The sequence below is a fragment of the Hydra viridissima genome, unplaced genomic scaffold (genome assembly GCF_058129835.1).
Source record: "Hydra viridissima isolate aposymbiotic clone 2 unplaced genomic scaffold, HvirCarnegie_v1 scaffold_3, whole genome shotgun sequence".
Classification (NCBI taxonomy): Eukaryota; Metazoa; Cnidaria; class Hydrozoa; order Anthoathecata; family Hydridae; genus Hydra; species Hydra viridissima.
The window spans coordinates 3,851,396-3,875,082 of record NW_028324302.1 but is presented as its reverse complement, the minus strand read 5'-3'; the positions used below and the strand labels follow the sequence as shown (position 1 = coordinate 3,875,082).

Here is a 23,687-nt window from a genome sequence, read left to right as displayed (position 1 = left end):
ATTTTTAAGTTCGTCTTCAGTCATCCATCTGAATCCTCCAACTGGAAGAGGTTTGCTCATCGCCCATCCGTACAAATTGTTAGCGTCTAAATATTGTATGAATTTCGATGGTTTGTTTGGATCATAGTCGTCCATGTATTTGTTGTTGGCAGTTCCATGCCGGTTTGGGATCATGCTGATTCCGCCTCGTATTCCTTTTTGTACCATTCGAAGCATATCAGGATTGCTTAAAAGTTCTAATTTAACTCCGGTCATTTTATAGCAAGCGTCCATTCCGAGGCCAGGACAGGTGTAATACCAGGCGGGATCGAGATTGTAATAATTCAAACAAGCGTCTCTGAAATTTTCAATAACATCTGCAAGTATCAGCACGTCCGACACGTTGTACAGATTGTGGTACTCTTTAAACGTGGAGCAACCAAATTCGTTCCAAACGTTTTGCGCATGAGCATAGTCTTCATCTTTTGCTGATTCATCGTTCAATTTGGAATAAAATACTTTGATGGGAGGCAATTGCGTTTCTGAAAATTTTTTAATCGAGTCGACCCAATCGTAGGGGTAAATGCCTTTTTTTCTTAGCAAGTCAAACTTTTTCTTTTCAGGAAAATATTCAGCCACGTTTTTGCATTGTTCATCAGTTAGATTTTTAGACAATTTGTCTAAACTGAAGGGTAAGAATCTGATGCTGTCAATAAACCTCATTTCTTTCCACACTTGCTTTGTTTTTTTAGTTTTCTTATCGATAAATTCTCTCACTTTGATATTTTTTGAGAAGCTGATGTATTTTTCTTCGTTGTTTGGGATGCATTTTAATTTTCCGCCTAATTTTTTGATGAATAAATGGCTGTCGTAACCAGACAAGTTGTGCAAAAAGATGGGGGTGAATTTTGGAATTTGATATTTTTTATTGCATTCGTTGTGAGCGGCTCCACGGTATTTTTCAGTCAAATGACAGTGATCGAGCACTTTGTCATTTTCAAGATTTTTTTCGCAAATGTGGCATTGTGTTGCATCTTCAAAATTTATTTTATCATCATCAGTCATGACCACTTTTTTATTAAAATCAATTGTGTTCCAAATTTTTATGAGGTGTGTTTCAAGCATGGTTACAAATTTTTTGTGCGACGTCGTCATCGTCGTTTTCTGCTGTGTATGTGACATATTTTTCCTTATAAATGGTTTCGTCGAAGCATTTGATGTAATAACTGAACGAGCTCGGAACGTGTTTTTGGTATTTTTTGGTGTACGACTGTTTTGAGTCAGGATCGCATGTGTCGACGGGTTTGGTGAAACTTTCAAAGTCGGCGAACACCACAAACGGGACCCTCATGGAGTTTTTGAAATTTTTAAATTCAACGGTTGTGCCTTCTTTGGGAAGCTCGATTCGGACCGAGATGTGATTTTAACAGTCAACTTGGTGTTTTTGGAGCTTTTCTTCTTGATCGTAGGCTTGGATGCAATTTTTGCAAAAATGTTGTTTTCTTTTTCCTTTTGTTACTGAAGAACCGGCAAGCCTACTGAAGCTTTTAATGAAGCAATAATGGTTGGTGTCTTCGTTCGAAATGAGGAGTAGGTCAACAGTGTGCTTTCGATTTAAATTTTTGGAAATTTTTAAAGGATGAATTTTTTTATTTTCGTATCCAAAGACGTTGACGCTGATGTCTGGATTTATTTTTTTAAACTTTTCGATTTGGTTGAGTTTTACTGGAAAATCAATCCCTTCCCATTTTAAATCTTCTGATTTTTTAATCAAGTTTTCGTCAATTCTTTCGTTGTCTTTATTTTTTAAATTCAGCGCTCTGGTGACGGACCATTTGAAGCATTGGTCGTCGTCGTTTTTTTATGTTGGTGATCGCCTTTTTGTTTTTCAGCTCGGTAGGGAGATCGATGTAGGACGATCCGCTGATAGGCGTGTAATCAATCATGTTGACTTCAATTTTTAAAATTTTGGAAACTTTCCAATTAGATCCTTCCTTGTTGTAATTGGTCATGTTTTCAAGAATTCTTTCTTTCCATGTTTCAAAACTTTCTCTTTTGTCGGTTGAATCGAGAACAACGTCGTATTTTGACGGGAAGACCGCAGTGCGAATAATTTCTTCTCCAGTGGCTATATTTACGCGAGTCATTTCGCAGGTTAAAACAAGGTTTGTTTTTGTGTTTTTTTTTATGACTTTGATCGCGGGATATTTAACCATGCTTAAAAAGGCTTCTGGGTCTTGGTATTGGGCAGATGGGGAGTAAGAAAATTGCTCAGTGATGTGATTCAGCGCATGCTCAGTCAATACAAATTTTATTTTAGCTGACCTAGTAGCAGGAACTGGACTTTCACGCGGAGCAGGATTTTGCAAATGAGCTGGTTTTGGAGCGATGCACAGTGGGCCAGTAGGTGGACAAAATGGGAAAAATTTTAGTTGTCTAATCTTGAAAACTTATTTAATTTTAGTATCTATATATATTAGGAGAAATTTATTGATAACTTATTTATATTAAATCCCTTAGTTACCAGGACTCTAAGCATTTGAATATTGAAATTAAAAAAAAAAAAAAAAAAATTTTAAATAAGTAATTAACGGTGATATCAACGTTGTGCTATATTTCAATTACATCTACGTTTTTGAAACAAAAAATTAGCACATGTTATTCTAGAGTGTTTAGAGATAAGAAAAACCAAATGTGTGAAATAAATTTGTCATAGCATGTTATCTCAGTTATACTTTGAAAATCACAGATTAAAAAAAAAAATTCCTTAAGAAATTTGTTTTTTGCCGCACTATAACTAATAATTACCACAATTTGCCATGTGCTGTCTTATATTTATTTGAGCTATATGATGCTTCAATTGAGTTTTAATTGATTGCTCGTCCCCTTAAATCCCCGTTCAGATTTTATATGTTTTAACTTGGTTGCTATGGTTCTAAACTTTGCATGGCAACAACTCATTTTTACATTAACGTTGTTTTAACAGTATTTTACATGCGCTAAGTACACAATATTGGGGGTATGTATTAAAATGAGATTCACAATTCTTATGGGATTATTTTTTTTGGTTAGTATGGATACCTTACTTTGCATAGCATAGCAACAACATATTTTCGGTAGTTGTTAGTAATTTAATTACTAACACTAACAGTAATTTAATTACTTTTAATTTTAATTACTAACACTTGTAGTAACTTAATTAATAACAAGTATTAGTAGTCCGGACGGCATATATATTATAACATTAAACTTTTAAATACAAAATACTTGCTACAATAATAATTTAGATATGGTTTTATTAAACTTAGACATTCATAATTTTCTCCAAAAAAACAATCTTAGTATTTCAAAACAATATATTTCTGAAGATATATTAAAATTTATTCAGCCAAAATTTGCTGATTTTAAAGACGTTGATTTTAGACACGCTGTTCAACGATTTGTTTACTTGTATAAAAAAAAGTGGAAATCTGCAAACTATACTGTCAAAAGTTTTGAAAAGAAGTTTGTGAGCTGGCTTAATGAATATTTAATTGTCAGAAAAAAAGACAATGAACCAACTGCAAGTAGACGTGGTCGAAAACCAGTTGCATTTGATAATAGTTCTAATAAAACTAAAAAACGGCGTGTATCTTGTTTAATTGAATCTCATTCATCCAATGAATTATTTTTTGCTGCTAATAAAAAATTTAGAGATGAATCTATTATTGTTGCTGCCAAGAATGTTTTAAATATTTCAAATACAGATAAAGCAACTAAATATTCAGCAGACGAAGCACTGGCTTTAATAATTGATGCAAGTCTGACAAAAGCTTCCTATCAATTGGTTAGAAGCGGAGAAAGAATATAACATTTACCCTGCTTACAATGATGTCAGAGATGCAAAATTGAAATGTTATCCTGCAAACATAACAGTGGAGGACTATTCAGCTTCAGTTCCTTTAAAAGATTTAATAATTCATACTTTGATAAGAATCTGTGAAGTTCGGGAACCTGTGCTAAGGCACTTGATATTGAACAACAAAGCAATAAAAACAATGACACTAACGTGTAAGGATGGTTTTGATGGTGCTACTGGCTAAAGTATTTATAAACAAGTTTTATCAGAACCCGACATTAACAGAGATTTAAAGCGTGAAGAATCACTATTTATTACTTGTCTAGTACCATTGGATTTGACTGGATTTAATAACAGCAACGAAAAGGTGCCTATTTGGAAAAATCAAAAGTCGTCCTCCACAACCAATTGTAGACCCATAAGATTTGCATACAAAATGGAATCCAAGGAATCTGTGATTGAAGAAGATCAGTACATTAAAAGTGAAATAGAAAGCTTGGAAATGATTTTATTTGAGGTTTGCAGATCTTCTATTGAAGTGAATTGTATTATTGAACTTACAATGATTGATGGGAAGGTTCAAACGATATTATTGTTTTATAATTTTTTTGGTGCAATTTAAAATTGACAATGTTTTCTTGCACTATTTTTGCTTTTATTATTCCTAAAACATTATTTACCTAAATACTCAATTGTTATTCAATATAGGTGGGTCAAAAATCAGACAAAATATTCAAATATCAATTTACCACTTTGTAACTAAGGAGAGTATCCGGAAACTAAGCAATATAAGTATCCATAGCAACTAAGTTTAAAAAATTATCACTTTTGTAAGAAGTGTGATCTCATATTGGTACTCATGACAAATTTAGTGAATATAGCACTTATAAAATATCTGCAGATAATAAAAATAGGTTGTTGCTAAGCAAAATAAAGGTATCCATAGCAACGAAATAAAAAAATATTACCTTCATAAAAAGCGCAGACATCATATTAGTACTCATACTAATTTTAGTGAATATAGCTCTAATATTAAATTAGTTATGAATTTTGTCCAGTAAAAGTGAATTCTGGCCCACTGTGCGATGGGTGGTTTTTGAACAATCGGACGAGGAGCACCAAATACGACGTCTTTGAGAGACTTTAGCGTTTTTTCAACTGCATTTTTTACCATAGGTGGAACGTATGGATCAACGAGAGCATTTATTTGGTTGAGACCGTTGGAGAGAGCCGTTGCAATTCTTGAAAACCATCCAGGCTTTGGAGCGACGGGAGGTTTTTGAGCAGGATTTTTTAAATGGGCTGGTTTTGGAGCTATGGGTGGTTTTGTATCTGGTACAACAACAAACCGAACTTTTGCTGGCTTCACTGATATTTTAACAGGTGGTTGAGCAAACCTAACTACGGTCGGTTTCAAAGCGGGGGTTTCGTTACCTGTCGGTCTTGGCGCAGATAACGGTCTCGCATCAGTCGTTCGTCTATGAGGAACAGGATGAGGGCCAATGACAGGTCTTGTTGTTTTTATTGCCTCAACGAGCTGTTCCCTGGTCATTTTTGTAAAACCTTTTATCGCCCTGTCTCTGGCTTGATTTTTCAATGCTGTCATTGAAACTTTTTTTTCTTCGGTGATTTTGTTTTCTATTTTTTTATTGCCAAGAAAATTATTTAACTCAAAATCAATTTTTTTGGTTTTTCCGATTTTTCGCATTTTGTTTTCCATTTCCATTATGCCAAGAAAAAAAAATTTTTTTTCTTTTTTCCGATAATTTTTTCAATTCTTTTTTTCCGAGAATTGAAAATTTTTTTTTCGGACTTGGAGATTTTTTCAATTAAAAAACATTAAGCAGCAGGAGCGCACACTCTACGTCTATCATTACGGAGACCTTTTTTCAACGCTTTAATCTTTAATTTCTGTCGTTGCTCTTCTTCTTCGTGATCTTCTGCCTCTTCTTCCGACCCTTCTGTAATCGTTATCTCAACCATTATTCTTGCTTCTCCAGTTAATGTTCCAATTTCTGTCTCCAACCGTCTTCTCGTTTCTTCAGTTAATGTTCCAATTTCTGTCTCCAACCGTCTTATCACTTCTTCAATCCTTCTTTCATTCGTTTCACCCATCTTTTTTTATTGCCAAGAAAATTATTTAACTCAAAATCAATTTTTTCGGACTTGGAGTTTTTTTTCTGTTTTCGAGTTTTTCAGAATTGAAAATCTCAATCTTGATCCCATCCTCCACTTTTCCATTTCGACGCTCCAAATATCTCCAACCATGCCCCGTCTTTTTCATCGCTTTGTAAAGGGATCCGTATTCAACCACTTCCCCGGTTTCGATGTTGGTCGTTTTCACAGAAACAGGTTTTTTTCGAATTGAACCAAGCCTATCGTATTTTGGATCGATCGTTTTTTTGATTTTTCCTCTTTCGCATTTTCCGCTTTTATTTCTTTTTTCGGTCGACCCACCGACTTGCATTCTTTTGCACCTTCCAAAAGCGAATCTTTGCTTACGAGATTGTTCTCAACCGCAATCATCATCAAGGTCAACAAATTGTTTGAGGTTTTTGTGACACCATTTTCTCTCAGCAAATTTTTCAGATAATTTTTTGTTAGTCTCATGTTTTATTTTTAAAAAGAAAAAAATTTTTTAAATCAATTTTTTGTCAAGAATCTTATGACGCCTAATAAACAGCGTTCATGTTGGTTCCGTCTGAAACAAATTTGATCAGTTTGTCGGAAACGATCACTGCAAAAATAACGGTGCTTTCGGGCACTGCAGTTCTGAATTTTAGGTTGACAACCAATTCCGCCGTTTCGGAAACAACTCTTTCCTTTTGCTTGCTGATGTCAACAAAAAACAACGGATACAAATTTTTGTATTCAAGCAGAGACAAACCAGATTGGCAAACAAGCTCGTTTGTGCCGTAATATTTTTCATCAAACAAGAACGCGTCGGAATGGGTCATAACCACTTTCTTTTCTCCAAAATTCAAGTCGTAATTGTAATTAGGATATTTTATCCCATTGACGGTCACAAAAAAATTGTTGACGTCGCAATGATCGAACACGGCTGGATTTGCGGTTTGACTGGAAGGTTTGTTTGTCTGAAGGCCAAACACGATAAATCTCGGAACGCTTTTTTCAGTAATCCTTCCAAGGGTCCATGTGAATTCTGTAAGACCAGCTGGAATGGCTTGTCTTTCAACTTTGTTTGCTTTGTAAGCCACGTCAACGGAAATTTTCTTTGCCATTAGATTCAAAAATTCGGATTTTTTCAAAACATCCAGCTCAATTCTTGGCATGAAAAGTCGGAATTTTTTGATGTCGATCACTCCTGCGGTAACAGTTCCGGCTCTGTAAATGGCGTCATCGTATTCTTTTTTTGTAAAGGTGATCGTGTGTCTGAATCCATAAACGACTTTGCTGTAAGTTTTGCAAAAACCAAAAATGTGTCTTAAAGGGATCCTGAACGAAAATGCGCCAATGGACGTGGTGTCTGCAAACAAGTGGTCTCGTCTGACGACAAACCCTGCGTTTCCAGTGGCGTTTGAGGTGTCTTTATACCACATTTGCTTCAAACCATCGGCAAGCTGAAAACCGAAAGGATATTTCAACAATCCAAGCATGGTTGTTCCCTGACCTGGGTACATGACTCTTTCCACTTGCTGTCCCGATAAGTCGTAAGTGACGTCGCTGAACAAATACATGATGGCGTTGTTAACCAGAGCAATCTGGTCTGCTGCCACGTAAGCGGTTCCGTCATTTTTTTTCAGAACCCCTTCGACGAGAATGTACGCCTCAGACGGAAGTGTTTGCACAGACTGGCAATCAATCTCAAAAACGATCGATCCTGAAGAATTTAAATCGAGATTCGTTGGAAGGTACTCGAAAAAATCAACTTTTTCAATGCCTGTGTCATACTCGGGCATTTCATCAACTCTTAATCTGTCGGTGTTTATCATTTTTTTAAAATAAGAAAAAAAATTTTATGTCACTTTTGATTCGTCAAAAAAAATCACGCAATCAAAAGCCCGCTCCCCATTTTGACCAGATCTTGGATTCTTGCCGCGTTCTTTTTTGTCATTTTCTTTTTTACTTGAATGGACGAACCAAACATTTTTTTATGCAGCTCTTCCATCGGATTAATAGATTCATATTGCTTTGCCGCTTCGTTCAAAATCTTGCTGGTCAATTGGTTTGGATTGACCGTTCCCGTCTTGGCGTAAACTTTTTCAACCGCTTTTTTTCCTTTGTCGATGGCAACGTCTCTGGCGGTTGATATGGCCGAAGAAGCCAATTCTTTTCCGGCAGACCTGGCGGCGGTGATCGCTTCTCTTCTAATTTCGCTTGCTGTCGCTTTTCTCAATAAATGAAGAGATGACTTTGATGCGTTTGAAGCTATCACTCTCCTCAAAAAATTTTTAAACGTGTCCACGATCCCTCCACCTCCGACGACGTTCTTTTTTAAATATCTTCTGTTGTTCACAATGAGCATTTTAAAAATGAGAAAATATTTTTTTTAATTCGTGTTTCACGACTCGATGTATTTTTGAATCGATCGGTATTCCTCTTTGTTTATTTCCCCCTGCCTCAAAAGCTCGTCACAAATGGCCACAGCTTCGTTTCTCGATGCGATATTTCCAGCATGACCAGCAGCGATGCTCAAGCTCAGTCGTTGCACAAGAGCATTTGGATCGCTCGGAAGAATGATCACTCCACAACCTTTTATTCCTCTCGTTTTTGTGTAATTTTTTTCCCAAATTTTTTAAACAATCTTATCCCACTTTTCGCTTCTCGAAGCTTTTGGTACGGTTGGTCTCCCTTCTCTCTCCATTGCATGCGTTTCGACCAGTATTTTTTCATAATTTTCCAAATCCTCGTTTGTTACCTTTGTCATATCAGGCCTGGATCTTGTGATCAACTCCCAAAAACCTATCGTCCCATTGTACTTTTCTCCATCAATAATGATGTCGTTTTCATCGATAAAAATTTCTTTGTTTCCAATAAACATTTTTCCGCGTTCTTTTGCGTGGATTCCAAAAACTCTGTCTGCAGAAAATTTTTTGGCTGCGTATTTCGACAAATATTCCAAAGCAATATTTCCAACATTCATTTTTCCAAAAGTTTTTTCAGCACTTTTTAAACTTTCAAAAGACGTCTCGCTTTCTGGGTATGTCAAAGCCAGTGGAGTGTTTCCAACCTCTTTGGATGCGATGCTCTTTATCTCGTTTTTCACTTTTTCGTTGCTCTCGATCAACGGCTTGAAAAACTTGTTCAAATCAGTCTGATAATTTGCATCTGAAACGTTCGCGTTGAGGCTCTCATTGTAAAGCTTCTCCCTGTTGGCCATGTAATTTTTCACAATCTTATCTCTCTTTTTTGGGTCATGTATTTTAAAGAACTCCATTTTTTAAAATACGGAGAAAAAAACTTAAACAAAAACGAGTTTGCGCTCATTTTCCTTTTTTTGTAAAGGTTATTAAATGCTTGAATGGCTTCTTCTCTTCCTTTTTGGATCAGTGACTCTTTGGTCAATTCGTCAATGCTGCTTTTTGCTTTTGTTCGGATTTCTTCTGTCATGGTTTTAAATTTTTGAAGCTCGCTGAGGATTAGTTCGTATTCGGAATCGCTCACAAACCCGTCCATGAGCGATTTTGAAATGTGATCGCTAATCGTGTTCAATTTTGACTCGGAAAGAACCTTTAATTTTTCGTGCTTTTCAGCCTTTATCATCATTTTTTTGTTTTGATGGTTTCCAAAAATGGACAAAGCACCCATTCCAACCGCAATCCCCTCGCACGCAATAGAAACTGGGGTGGCAATGACGGTTGACAAAAGTGCAATACCTGTAATCCCCGAACCAATGCACACCGTTTGCAATCCATCGTCTACAAAACGAATAATTTTTGACACTCGATGATACTTTTTGCTCAAAGCCATTCTTTTCACTTTTTCATCCTCCATTTCTTTTTGGATCTCTCCTATTTTTTGAAGGCGGTAAACGTGTGCTCCATCGGTTGGTGCTGTTGGAAGAACTGGATAAATTTTTCCAGTGTTTTTTATTATCTCCATCTTTTTAACGAAGGCAGATTTTTTTAATTCGAATCGATGTGATTTATTTTGCAAAGCATTTCGCCTTTTTTGACAATGACGTCATTAACACTGCTGTTGGTTATATCCAAAACGATGTCTTCCACAGGCTCAGAAAAAATGGCATCGTTTTTGTTAAAGTTTAATTTTTCGCTGATTGATTGCATCAAAGTGACGACTGCAATGCCTCGAATAGATTAAGTCCAACGGACAACGATATTGTTGTATTAGAAAGAGCAGCAAATTTTATGTCTTTTTGAGCAAAAATCTCGTGTTGCGCATTTATGTTAAAACAGTTTGGGTGATCCATATTTTTTTTCGTAACAATAATATTTTGGGATGTCTTTTTTTGCAGGTTTTTGATTATCTCCACCAAATTTTCCAGCTCTTTGATTCTTTCCACCAAATTTTCTAAATTTTTGGTTCGATCCGACTCTTTGAATCGCTCCAACTCTTTTATCCTCTCATCCATGTGTCCCAAATACATTTTCGAGATCTCCAAACTCGAATCGACGTGTTTTTCTGCCATACAAACGTTAGTTAAAATACAAACAATATATGTTAGATCTTTAGATTGACTTTTAGCTTTGTATTGAGTTGATGAACATTTAACAACACAGTTATCTGAAATCAAAATTCCTTTTTCATGTCTTTTTTTACACTTTTTAGGGAGGGATATTGTGCCAAGATAAATATTGTCTCTTTTGTGTCGCCAATAACTATCTTCCTCAATTGTTAAAAGTAAACTAATCAAGTCATCTAACCTTTTATTAGGTCGTCTTTCCATGTAAACTGTCTTCAATTTGTTATGAAATGATTCACATAACATATTAGTATCAGTGTCTGCATGTTGAAAGTTACGATAACAAGTAGCCCATTTTACATGTCTAGAAGCGTAGTAGGTGACAAAGTAGTTAAAGAAGTTAGCAGATTTATGTTCATACGCTTTGATAAAACCATTCATTGTTGATAAAAAAAAACTTGAGGATCTTTTTCATCAATAATTGTCTCTAAGATCTTACAAATTTCTTCTTGTAAATGAGCCAGACCAGCTGAAGGGAGTTTACTACGCCATGCACGTTTAACATGCCATTTACAAAGCAAGTGACGCACATCTCCAAAAGCATTACAAAAAGCATTCCAGCCTGACGAATCATCATCTGTCATAACAGCATTAACTTTCACAAAATTACTACATCTCTTTTTTATTTCCTCTAAAAATGGTGTTATGGTTTGTTCGTTGGCATGATTAGAAACAAGAAAAGCTACTGGGTAGCCCTTCTTAAAATCATCTCGAACAAGTAAAGTTACAAGAGGAAATGCATACTGATTGGTGCAGTGTGTTGAGTCTATACAAACAATTTGTGAGGCATGCTTTTCAAACATTGACAGTTGATGCTTTGTTTGTATAGCTACAACAAAGGAATCCTTATTAAAATCAATGTCATCATACACTTTAGGGCCGATATTAGTTTGCTGTCCTTGTGGCTTAAAAACCAAAATACTATTAAACTCTTTAGACTTCAACTTTTGAATAAGTAAAAAGGTTGAAGTGCTATCATCAGGGTGAAGTCGACATTCCTTTTTTACTGTTCTGTTAATATCAGAAATGTTTTTTTTGGTAAGAAGATGAGACTTAGTGAGAAACTCATCTCCTTTATTTCTATTTTGTCTGTCTCCAAAACCTTCCCTAAGATCTTGATAAACCTTATTTACAGACACACCAATTGATATTTTAGCAGAAACATCTTTCTTAACATTGTCTGGAATAGGCTGGTACATGGTGTTTGTAATACCAACAGTGTGACTATGAGTTTTGATACAATGCACACTTGTAGCCCCATTTTTGCTAACCTTAACAATCATCCTGGCAGGACAAAAAGCACCCGATTTGACACTCCCTCTGTAGCACCTCTTTTTTTTTGTTTTTCGTGCTGGTTCACTAGCAGTGCGACGTGGTTTGGAATGACCATCAATTTGACAAATAAAATAACTTGTTTTTACTTCTTTATCACTGTAATTTCCAGTAAAAAAACTGCCCGCTTGTTTACTGAAAAAAACATAATAATTATTTTACTCACTGTGAATTCACACTCACACTGTGTTGAAAAATGAAGGGATTCTTTGTGAAACATACCTTCATGACAGTCCTCTATGTGTTTAATTAGTTTAACTTTTTGAAAAAAAACTTGGGTGCAGTTTTGATAGTAACATGGAGTTCTTTTATTTTCGGATTGTTTATCTCTAAAAAATAGTTTTATGTACTTGTAATGTATGTCTTTTCATGTTATCTTTTCTTGTAAATGACATCATAGAAGTAGAACAGGTAAAACTAAATAAATAAAAATATAATTGGGTCTTTACATTTTAAAAGTGCCATTATTTATTTTATTTTAAGTTCTGAAAATAAATAAGTCGCTTCAAATTACACACACTCACACACACACACACATATAATATATATTTATGTGTGTATATAAACATGTACTAAGCACAACCAGTAAATAATATAGCATTGTACTCAATTTAACCATATTCACAGTAATATTTTATCTACAAAAAACTAAAAATAAGAATAATGATATTATAAATGATAATAATAATAACAATATTTTAATCTTTAAAATTATTTTAACAATTAAATGATAAAAAAAATATTTTAATTAAAACATCTTATCGCATAAAATAATAATAATAATGGACGGGATTTTACACCGTTGAAGCGCAGTGTTGTTCCACAACAACAAATTAATTTTGTTTATTAAATCAAAAAGTTTGAAATAAACAAAAATATAAATGAGTAGTAAGAACAGTACTATGTTAAACTAACATTAGATATTTTTTTCACAACAAGATCAGAATTATAAATCCATTAAATTAGTAGTATGCTCCGAGTACCGACTTCACCCATAAAAAATAATCAACAAAATGTCAGTGGCACTCTGAAATAGTAAAGTAGACTTTTTCTACAGCCCATTTCAACTTTCCATTACAAAATGAAATTATTTTCAATGGGTTAGGATGCACTATTTGCATTGGGGAATCTTAGTTTAATCTGTTGTTATACAACAACCCAGCGCATGAAAGGGTTTAAAAAAATCAGTCCATTTCTTGTTAATGCATTTGAGCGATTAAAGCAACTTCTGTGGGCATTCGCGTGAAAAGTTGATAATTTAGCTATAAAAGTGACTTTCATGCTTTTAAAAAAACTGATTTTCGAGTGCTGTTTTTCCAAGTAATATTTTCTGTTGTTTGAGAAATTTCTGATATGCCAATAAACTTTAACAAACTAAAAACGCAAAACTTGATTCGAGAGCCAAACAGTGATATTCTTTTAAACTTTATTTATGTTCAAAGCAATGACTAAAGTAGCATTAATGATAATCTTTAGTCCGGATAACACAGATTAAAGTTATTATGTTGAAAGTTTTTACGTCACTGAGAGATTCAGCTCATGTTTCCCAACGAATGTAACTTTTTTTTAACCTATAATTGATGCAGCCTAATGACATAATTAGCACTTCATATCATAATTAGCTTTGCAAACATGTGGCTAAATTGCGACAAGTTCGTGACGAGACTGAAAGTGTCAGAGTTAATATGCTTCTTAATGAGTTCTCAACTTTAAACTCAGTTTATTTACAAACTATTTAAAACACTTTACTATGCTAATTGTTAATCATTTCTTGCTTTTATTACCACTTGTTCAGTTAATGGTGAGAAGTTGACGTTTCAAGGTGTTATAAATAAATTCGACTCGGCCAATTCAACATAACATAAAAACTTATTCACAGAAGGTTAACGTCTGAGTGGTATTTTACTATAAAGAGGTGAGCTAATGCTTTTTCTTGATAACAGTTTCCCACAAATGTAAGTTTTAGGTCGTACGATACTTAAAAGATAACGATAGTGATTTTTTGTTGAATAATGCGAGACGTTTTATTTAATTATCTATTACATGGGTTTCACTTGTTGTTGCGTTGTCTTAATTTACGTTTGTGCTACTTGTAAGTATATTTATGTATGAATGCTACAAATGCTTTCTAAGTATAAATCGTGTAAATGTTTTTAAGTTTTTAGTGACTTTTTTATTTTTTGAGTTGAGACTCTTTCTTTTTATAGTTGAATAAGAAAATCAAGAACATGCTTTCAATGCAATGGCGGCGATCAATGAAAAACATCCTTGAAAAGAAGAAAAACGCCAGGGGAAAGTTGCATGGCTCGTATTCAGCTACAGCTAACAAAGTTTTCGAACGAGAGGACAAGTTTGGGGCACACCACTTTGCTCCACTCCCAGTGGCGTTGTGCAAGGGGAAAGGAGTGTATGTGTGGGATGTTGATGGTCGTCGCTATTACGATTTTCTAAGTGGATTGTGACAGCGTTAACCAAGGTCATTGCCACCCCAAGATAATTGATGCCTTAAAAAAACAAGCCGATAAACTTACTTTGACGTCCAGGGCGTTTTACAGTGAGGCTTTGGGAGAGTTTCAGGAATACGCAACTAAACTATTTGGCTATGATCGCATATTGCCGATGAATAGTGGTGCAGAAGGAGGGGAGACTGCGTGCAAACTTGCTCGAAAGTGGGGTTATAGAGTGAAGGGTGTTCCAGAGAACCAAGCGAGAATAGTTTTTGCGGAAAAAAACTTTTGGGGTCGAACATTAGCCGCATGCTCAATCTCCTCAGAGCCAGATACCAGGAACGACTACGGTCCATATATGCCAGGATTTGACATGGTCCCTTTTAACGATACAAAGGCTCTCGAGGTAAAAATTTATATACACTTACAGAATTCAAATTCTAACGTCTAAGGGACATTGGAAAATAACCAACGTTTCATTACACAGGAAAAGCTAAAAAATCCGCACACATGCGCGTTTATGGTTGAACCCATTCAAGGGGAAGCTGGAGTGCTTATTCCTGATGATGGTTACTTGACTAAAGTTCGCGAGTTCTGTACCAAGCACAATGTAAGGTTAACATTTTTGACTTTCTCCTGTAGAGTTTTGTAACATTCTGACGTCTGTTGATGAGGTAAAAAATATTAAAACATGCTTTTTTTTTTTTTTTAGGTTTTGTGGATAGCAGATGAAGTGCAAACGGGGTTAGGACGAACGGGAAAGTAAGACTCTAAAGTTAACCCTAAGCCTTTATACAAACAAAAACATGCATATATTTTTTACTACGTCACTTTTATGTTTCTCGCAACACGGCTACCTTCATCCCGTTTATACACACAGCGTTTCTTATCCTGTGAAAAAAAATACGTACAAATAAATACATACATCCTTTGTTTAGGTTGCTTTGCGTGCATTATGAAAATGCTCGTCCGGATATGGTTATATTGGGAAAAGCGCTTTCTGGAGGGGTCATGCCGGTCAGTTAACTGTCATCAAATCTCAAATAAAAATAAGTGTGCATTTCAAAAGATGCATTTAACGTTTATTTTAACGCTTTGACGGTTTATTCGTTTCTAGATGTCTGCTGTGTTGGCTGATGACGAGTTTATGTTAACTATACGCCCTGGACAGGTATAGATACTTAAACATAAAACTGAAATATCATTCGTTATTTCGGAATATTTTCCATTTATCTGTTTATGTTGCAGCATGGGTCGACGTTTGGTGGAAGCGCACTTGCTTCTAAAGTGGCAATCGCGTCACTTAAAGTAAGGGTTTTAGCTGTATCTAGGTTATGCTGTCGGTTTATTTTTTTAAACAAGTTTTTGTTATCATAACCGTAGTCGAGAGTTATTTTCAAACAACTTTCTCCATTAGGTTGTGATTGAAGAAAAGCTTGCTGACAATGCCATGAAAATGGGGAATATATTGAGAAAAGAGTTGTCTATTAGACTAAATCCAAGCATCGCCACTGTGGTTCGAGGAAAAGGGTTGTTAAATGCAGTTGTTATTCCTAAAACCAAAGGTTACTTTCTACTTTTCGGACATTTTGGTTCTATTTTCCGTAACAACTTATTTCAAAAATGATCGCTTTAAATATTTTCTCAATGAGTTGTTTTGTTTTAGCACTTCGCCTATAAAGGTAGACAAAAGCTGTTGTTTTATTTTTCAAGTGTTTTAATTTAGATTACGATGCTTATTTGGCATGTTTACGTCTCCGAGACAACGGACTTTTGACGAAGCAAACTCGTGGAGATATACTTCGTCTTTGCCCTCCACTCATCATAAATGACATACAAATGCAAGAAGGAATAGATATCATCGTGAAGACTATAAATTCATTGGCGTAACATTTCGCATTGTTAACATTAAGACTATAAATTCATCGGCGTAACATTTTCGTAATGTTTCTATATGAAATAATTTGTTTGTCTGTTTTTTGCTTTGTTTTTTGAAGTAGATTTTAAATGATGAAACCTGGAAGTAAAAAAATGTGCATTTTATGCAAAAGTGTTTGCAGTTAGTGTTTGATCCAGGTCGTTTGTTAAAGTTGGCTATAACATTTTATTTTTAATGAAAATAATAATTGGAAGATGAACTGTGGCAGAGTCTTTAGAATGAACAAAGAGGCAGGACTCAAAGGGGCTGGACTCAGGGGCATACCATTTTTCCCTCATCCAAGTGGCTTTGTTGAGGCAAAATGCCTTCAATGATAAAAACTTGAATCAATTTTCGCCATCGATATAAAGGCTCTAGAGATAAATATTTGAAATATTTATAGAATTCTGATTATAAGGTATACGGGATTTTGGAAAACAACAAACGTTATATTGCAAAGAAAACACTAAAAACACAGTACACATTAGGGTTGTTCGCCGCAAACAAAAACTTACGAAAATTTCGCATTTTTATATTCCGTATTTCAAGTTGCTTTTGCGAAAGTTGTTCTTGCACAAATTCACCTTCCGTAATGCGTTATACGAAAAAAATAAATAATAATTATTCCGTAATAACTCTTTACGAAAAGAAACTTGCGAAACAAATCATTTCGAAAGAATACTTGCGAAACAGTTCCTTACGGAAGGAGCATTTCGGAATGTGCGCTTCCGGAATAGACTCGAAAGAATTCATTAAACTGTTATACACAAAAATATTATTATTTATTATTTAAGTAATGTTGTTAAATAATTCTTCAATAGTTTTAACATATATATCTGTGTGTGTGTATATATATATATATATATATATATATATATATATATATATATATATATATATATATATATATATATATATATATATATATATATATATATATATATATATATACACACACACAATATATATACATATATATATACATACAGTGACCTAGAAAGATTAAGAAAGTTAGGACGGGGTGGGGGTGCTGAAACAGAATATAAGGGGGCCTAACGCAGCTAGAATTTTTAAATTTTAGTTGAGTTAGGCCCCGTTATATTCTGTAATTAAATATATTAAATATATTATAATAATTAGTGTTTTAGTTACCTAGTTAATTATACGTATTTGATTCATAAAAGGTAATTAAATATTTAAAATTAGCCGCGTTTCGTAAGTGTTCTTCTGTTAAGAACCATTTCGTAAGTTGCGGTGCGAAAGAGTTTCGTTTCGAAAGAAATTTGGTTTTTTATCATTATTTCAAAAAATAAAACCTTAAAATGTTTATTTGTTGCAATACTGAAAATAAAATTTTATTATAAACATTTTGGTATATAAAAATTTTATTTTTTACAATTTTATCCGTTTGACCAACAAAAATTTATTATTGACTTCAAAACGTCGTTTAGCGAAAGAGCTCGTTCCGCAAGTGCGACTTCCGTAAGCGCTACTTTTGTATGTAGCAAAATAGTTTTATTTCGCAATTCAACTTGCGAAAGGCGACATTTCGTAAGTAGCATTTGCGAAATGAACATCGACGGTTTTTTTTGTTTCGTAAAATTCGGTACAAAAAAAAAAAATTCCTGATTCTCTATATCCTTCCGCAAGAATTTTATTTTTCCGGAATTGAACGAAATATTCCGGTTAACAACTCTAGTACACATTCACTTTAATGGTAGAGACATTTTCAAGATAGCGACATACATACATACATACATACATACATACATACATACATACATACATACATACATACATACATACATACATACATACATACATACATACATACATACATACATACATACATACATACATACATACATACATACATACATACATACATACATACATACATACATACATACATACATACATACATACATACATACATACGTACGTACGTACGTACGTACGTACGTACGTACGTACGTACATACTTACATACGTTTCCGAGATAAAGATCTTCGTAGAATGCTAATTCATAGATTAAATACATCGTTCCTCTTTGCCATTAATATAAAAAGTGGTCCAATAGCATGAAGGAATTGAGATAACTGTGAGCACATTAAGATCATAGGCATAAATATCGAAGACTATCAATTCATTTTGAATGGAATGGATACTTTTATGAGAACTGTCATTTCACGATATTTGATGATTATTCATATGTGATCTTCATACATACTTACGTCTGCGAGATAACGGTCTTCTAACTAAGCGAATTCGGGGAAATAAACTCCGTTTTACTTTTTCTCTTATCATATACGAGGTGCAGAGGCATGATGGATTAGACATTGTGAAGACAATAAAATCATTAGAGTATATTTATTGAAGACTATCTATGTAACTTTACGGAAAAAAGATTTTTGTGAAGTCTGTTATTTCACTCAATTCCATGATCAAATATCGCTCACATTCGCTTTTATGCTTGAACCGATTCAAGGAGATGTTGGAGTGTATATTCCTGAAGATAGCGACATATATACAAACATAAATAAATATATAAGTCTTTGCATACATACCTACATACATGCATACATGCATACATGCATTCATACATTTAAACATTCATTAATGCGTACATGCATGCACATATCCATGCATGTCTTTTTTCATACATGCATACCTGCTTACATGCGTACCTTTAAACATGCATTCATGTATCCATGCATGCTTGCATACATGCTTACCCGCATACATGCATACTTGCATTCATATATTCATGCATTTCTATTTTCTTTGATCCATTCAGATCGTTAAATTTAGTCATCTAGTGATATCATCAGATTTTGTTTCGCATTTTTTTAATGTTTTTAATTGGTATTACTTTACATTTCGGCTTTTTATTATAAAATAACTGAAAATTCTTAACGAAAAGATAGCTTAGTAATAAAAAAATAAGTTATTGTATGGTTTAAGAAACGATAATGTTCCGTATTAACTGATCTTTAGGCTTGCAAAAGGGAATATGGATTACTGTACTTCGAAAATTAGCTCATTCTTTACACTTTTACAAACCAGCTCATCCTATCATTAACAAATCATTAGACTCCGTCCTGTTAATTCAGTTGTTAACCTAATACTGGTAACTTTTAGAAACGCCATTCAAAAAGCTCCCCTTAGATAATCAAAATTTATTAAAGATAAGAAAAAGTTAATCCACGGAAATCCAGTTGGAAAATGTCAACAAGTTTGGTGTTTTAAAACTGGGTTTAAAACTTCTTAAAAATGTTTTTAATTGATTTAATTTCGAAAGAAAGTTATAATTAAAACATAAATAGTATTTACTCAATAAAAAAACTCAAGAAAAAAGTTTCGCCTTTGGATAAAATTACATATAGTTTTGTACTTTGTGTTAAATAGCAAGTATAAGTATAATGTTTCACTTAAGCTAGATTCTAAAATGCTGGCAAAAATATGTATTGCTTCGGTAATACGTTCTCATAGCTGGAGATCCCCAAAAAAACTTTTGTAAAAACTGCTCAAAGTTTTGTAATGTCAAAATTCCACTTTTAATGACCTTACAAACAGTAACAATAGTTCTTTTGTAAAAGTATTGCCCTCACGGTCGTTCAAACTCTGTTAATAAGCGACAGGTTATTGTACGGACCTTCGTTACAGAATGAATTTTTACTTAGCGACCAATTTTTCATTACTTATCACGTTTTTTAAAATCGTCTACGTTGATAACCAGCTTTTAGACTGTTAGTAATGTCTCGGTAACTTAATTTTATTAAGAAGTAAGTAAAATGAAAGAGGAATATTATTTTATGATTGAAGAGGATCTACCTAAAAAAACTTTTTCTTTGATTTGTTTACAAATTTGGAAGTCTTTTTACATTTTTTTGAGCGATAAAATTTAAAAGTTTTTCTACTTTTACTTATATGAATCTTTTAACTTTTTATTTCTTATAAAAAATCTTAGCACTCAATTTTTTTTCTTGTTCAAAATTTACATCTAACTATTGTCCTAAATTGATAACATTTTATTTATATCGTTTGTGAAATAAAAATTGTCCTTATGTAAAAAACTTGACTAAATGTTTTTAATAATTTTAAATAAAATCTTTTACTTTATATGAAGTTTTTTATTGATTTATTAGCTTAATTTACTTCATGAATATAAACACTACATAATGCATGTGGTTAAGTTTGATGGTTATTCACAAGAACTATCCAAAAAGTTTAATTATTTTTAGATGAAAATCCATTACAAAAATTTGAATCTTATTTACAGGGTCTGTGGATATTTGGTTGGGAAAAAAAAGTATCCTATTGGAATAAACCAAAAAAAGAACATTGAACTATGTATTCCATGTCATGTTGTCAGATTTAGAGAATGTACACTCATCTAAAAATTTTCAAAACGTTATGATACCATATATAATATGATCAAAAGAATGAAATCAACAACACTTCTTTTAAATATCAACTGGAAAACTCATTGTGATAAATGCTATTGTTATCAGCAGTTAGAAAAACTCAGTAAAAGTTTAAATGTTACTAAATCACTAAAACAAAAATAAAAAGCTTATTGGTTGCCCTGGTATTGGTAAAAAAGTGTGGTCATCTTCCATGATTGCTACCATTAAAAAAAGCATTGTGACAGCACATGACTTGGAAATAGATATTGAAGAACTAAAAAAAGAAATCAATCCTCATTTACAACTTTACCAGTGTAATTTTTATGGTAAAATACCAAAACAACCAGCAACTCTAAAAAAATGTGAACACTTATTTTGTGTTTTCTGTCTTGTGGAAAATATAAAGGTTAACCAACTCAATGAAACATTATGTCCAAAATATAAACAGCTTATTTTACCTGAAGATTTGATTTCCAGTATTAAAACAAATTCTCTTTTAATTATGTTGACTATTGCATGTATATATAAAAAAAAGTTTAATTCAATCAAAGAATATGATTTAGATATTAATCATAAGTGCATCTGCCTTGATAAATCGTTAATATTACCACAATCAGCCCCATTGTTATCATCATCAATATTCTCATTTGCATCTAATTTGGTTTCATCGTCATCATCATCATCATCATCATCGTCATCATCATCATCATCGTCATCATCATCATCATCATCTTCATCATCAGTTATTCATCAACGTTTCTAATTTTAACTAAGGCTTTTAATAAATATTTATTGTCAATAAAACAGCTGTATTATCTAATTAGATGTAGTTATATTCTCCATAACTGTCTCTACATTACCAAACTAGAAACCAAGATTGCTGTGGCAAAGGCATAACTGACGAGGGAAACACACCCACATAGCCTTGTCAAAACCAATTCATGAAAAAAAAAGTTTTTTGTTGCAGTTTGATATTATTTATCTTCTCATTGCCATTAATGTTAGTATATATTTTGATAAATTGGTAATTTGTTTGCTTAAGCAGAGGCTTAAACAAACCAATAGCAGGAAACTCCCTACTCTTCCAGGTTTTTTTACAATCTTCCCTTCCTTTTGCTTCATATTATTGAACAACTTCTATGTATTGATGCAATGTTTCATCAGCTGTTTAGCAACTTTTCACCGGTCCACTATATATATATATATATATATATATATATATATATATATATATATATATATATATATATATATATATATATATATATATATATATATATATATATATATATATATATATATAAATAGGTAATAGATAAAATTTTGGCTTATACTTTTTGTGTTAAAAGATAAACTTGTTTTATCATGTTTATATATACAAATATAGTTCTGGTATCATATCAAACATTAAAAAAAAAAAAAAGGCTAATCACATAATTCAGTGAAAAATGTTGAAAGTGTTAAAGAAAAAACTAACCACTCTATTTAGAGCACATTTTTAATCTAATCTGACCAAAATTGTGACTCAAGGAAACATCAAGCTAATTCAAAAAATTTAATCTTTAAAGTTGATCAGTAAAAAGTTGCCAAACAGCTGAAAACATTGCATCAATATATGTCCTTGATCCTAAAATAGCACACAAATTTTAAATGTAATAACAAACAATAAAGAGACCAATTATGAATACAAAGCAAAAGTAAATAAACCTGTAAGAGTAAGGAGTGAGATGAGAAGTAATAAAAATTAAAAAAAAACACCTGAAAAACTAAACAAATCTTGCTATTTCACACCAAAAACCTGGCTGTTTTAAACGTATGAAGAGTTTTATTTTAATAAACTTCAGAAAATTTGATTTATATTAAAAGATTGATATAGAAATTTGTTCTTTATTCATTATCATTCGTTAAAAAAAAAGGAAAAACCAAACACTAACTCTTGATAATGACTTTTTTCGTCTAAATAAAGTATCCACCTATAGTGGTTGTAAATAAGCTCACTCCACTTTAAATTTGGTCGCGATTGCTCTAATACACTGATCTTAAAATATAACTGGATAGCTTATTGAATTGCCTAAGCAAACGAAAAGCAATCAAACCCAATTCAGAAGGTAAAAAATATCAGAATGTAAAAGAAAAAATATATGTATGTATGAATGTAATATATGTATTTATGTGTGTGTGTATATATATATATATATATATATATATATATATATATATATATATATATATATATATATATATATATATATATATATATATATATATATATATATATATATATATATATATATGTATATATGTATGTATGTATGTATGTATGTATGTATATATATATATATATATGTATATATATATATATATATGTATATATATATATATATGTATATATATATATATATATATATATATATATATATATATATATATATATATATATATATATATATATATATATAGCTGTGTGGGTGTTTGTATGTTTATTTACAAGAAGAAAAAATTGAGTGCTAAGATCTGATAAAAGTGTTAAATACTATAAAAACTCATCTGAATTTTAAAAAAAAAATTATTTAATTTCTACGCTCAGAAAATTAGATAATATATTTTTAAAAGTGTAAACAAATCAGCATATTCAAGAATGTTAATTTACTTAGAAAAGCGCAATTTTAAACTTTTTGATATAAACCTTATCTTATTTGAATCATTTTCTTATGCAACTGAGATATACTTATTATGATTTTAGTTTTAGAAAGAGTTTAAAATGTTGATTTATATGGAAACATTTATAAATAATCAGTCAACTAAATAAAAAAATTCGTTGCTACGGACCGTAGCCATTATTAAAATTTGACTTTTTTAAAGTTACTACTGCGCTTGCGTATAATAACTTGTCACCTCTGAACGACCGTGCCCTGAGGCCAATTTCTGTTAACCGCTTTCACTGTCTTTAAAAAGCATGCGTGATGAATAAATTATTTTAAAATCCTTTTACACTTGGGGTTTCAACTAATTTCTTTTGTAGCTTGTAAACCTGATAAGGGTAGTTTTATTGCAGAAACAAATGTCTCGAACTTATATTATTTCAAAACATAAGTTATAA

General features: G+C 32.6%; 3 pseudogenes across 1 annotated transcript; 2 read left to right on the top strand and 1 right to left on the bottom strand.

Annotated features, from left to right (window-relative positions):
- Window positions 1–10,064: 10,064 nt before the first annotated feature.
- Window positions 10,065–13,410, bottom strand: LOC149890644 (uncharacterized; annotated as a pseudogene).
- Window positions 13,411–13,464: 54 nt separating this feature from the next.
- LOC149890643 (ornithine aminotransferase, mitochondrial-like) lies at window positions 13,465–16,284 on the top strand (annotated as a pseudogene). The gene is made up of 9 exons (XR_016451313.1): window positions 13,465–13,728; window positions 14,021–14,666; window positions 14,748–14,870; window positions 14,973–15,022; window positions 15,199–15,277; window positions 15,378–15,431; window positions 15,509–15,568; window positions 15,678–15,825; window positions 15,987–16,284. The product of XR_016451313.1 is annotated as an ornithine aminotransferase, mitochondrial-like (transcript).
- Window positions 16,285–20,581: 4,297 nt separating this feature from the next.
- LOC149890642 (uncharacterized) lies at window positions 20,582–21,577 on the top strand (annotated as a pseudogene).
- The last annotated feature ends 2,110 nt before the right edge of the window (window positions 21,578–23,687 follow it).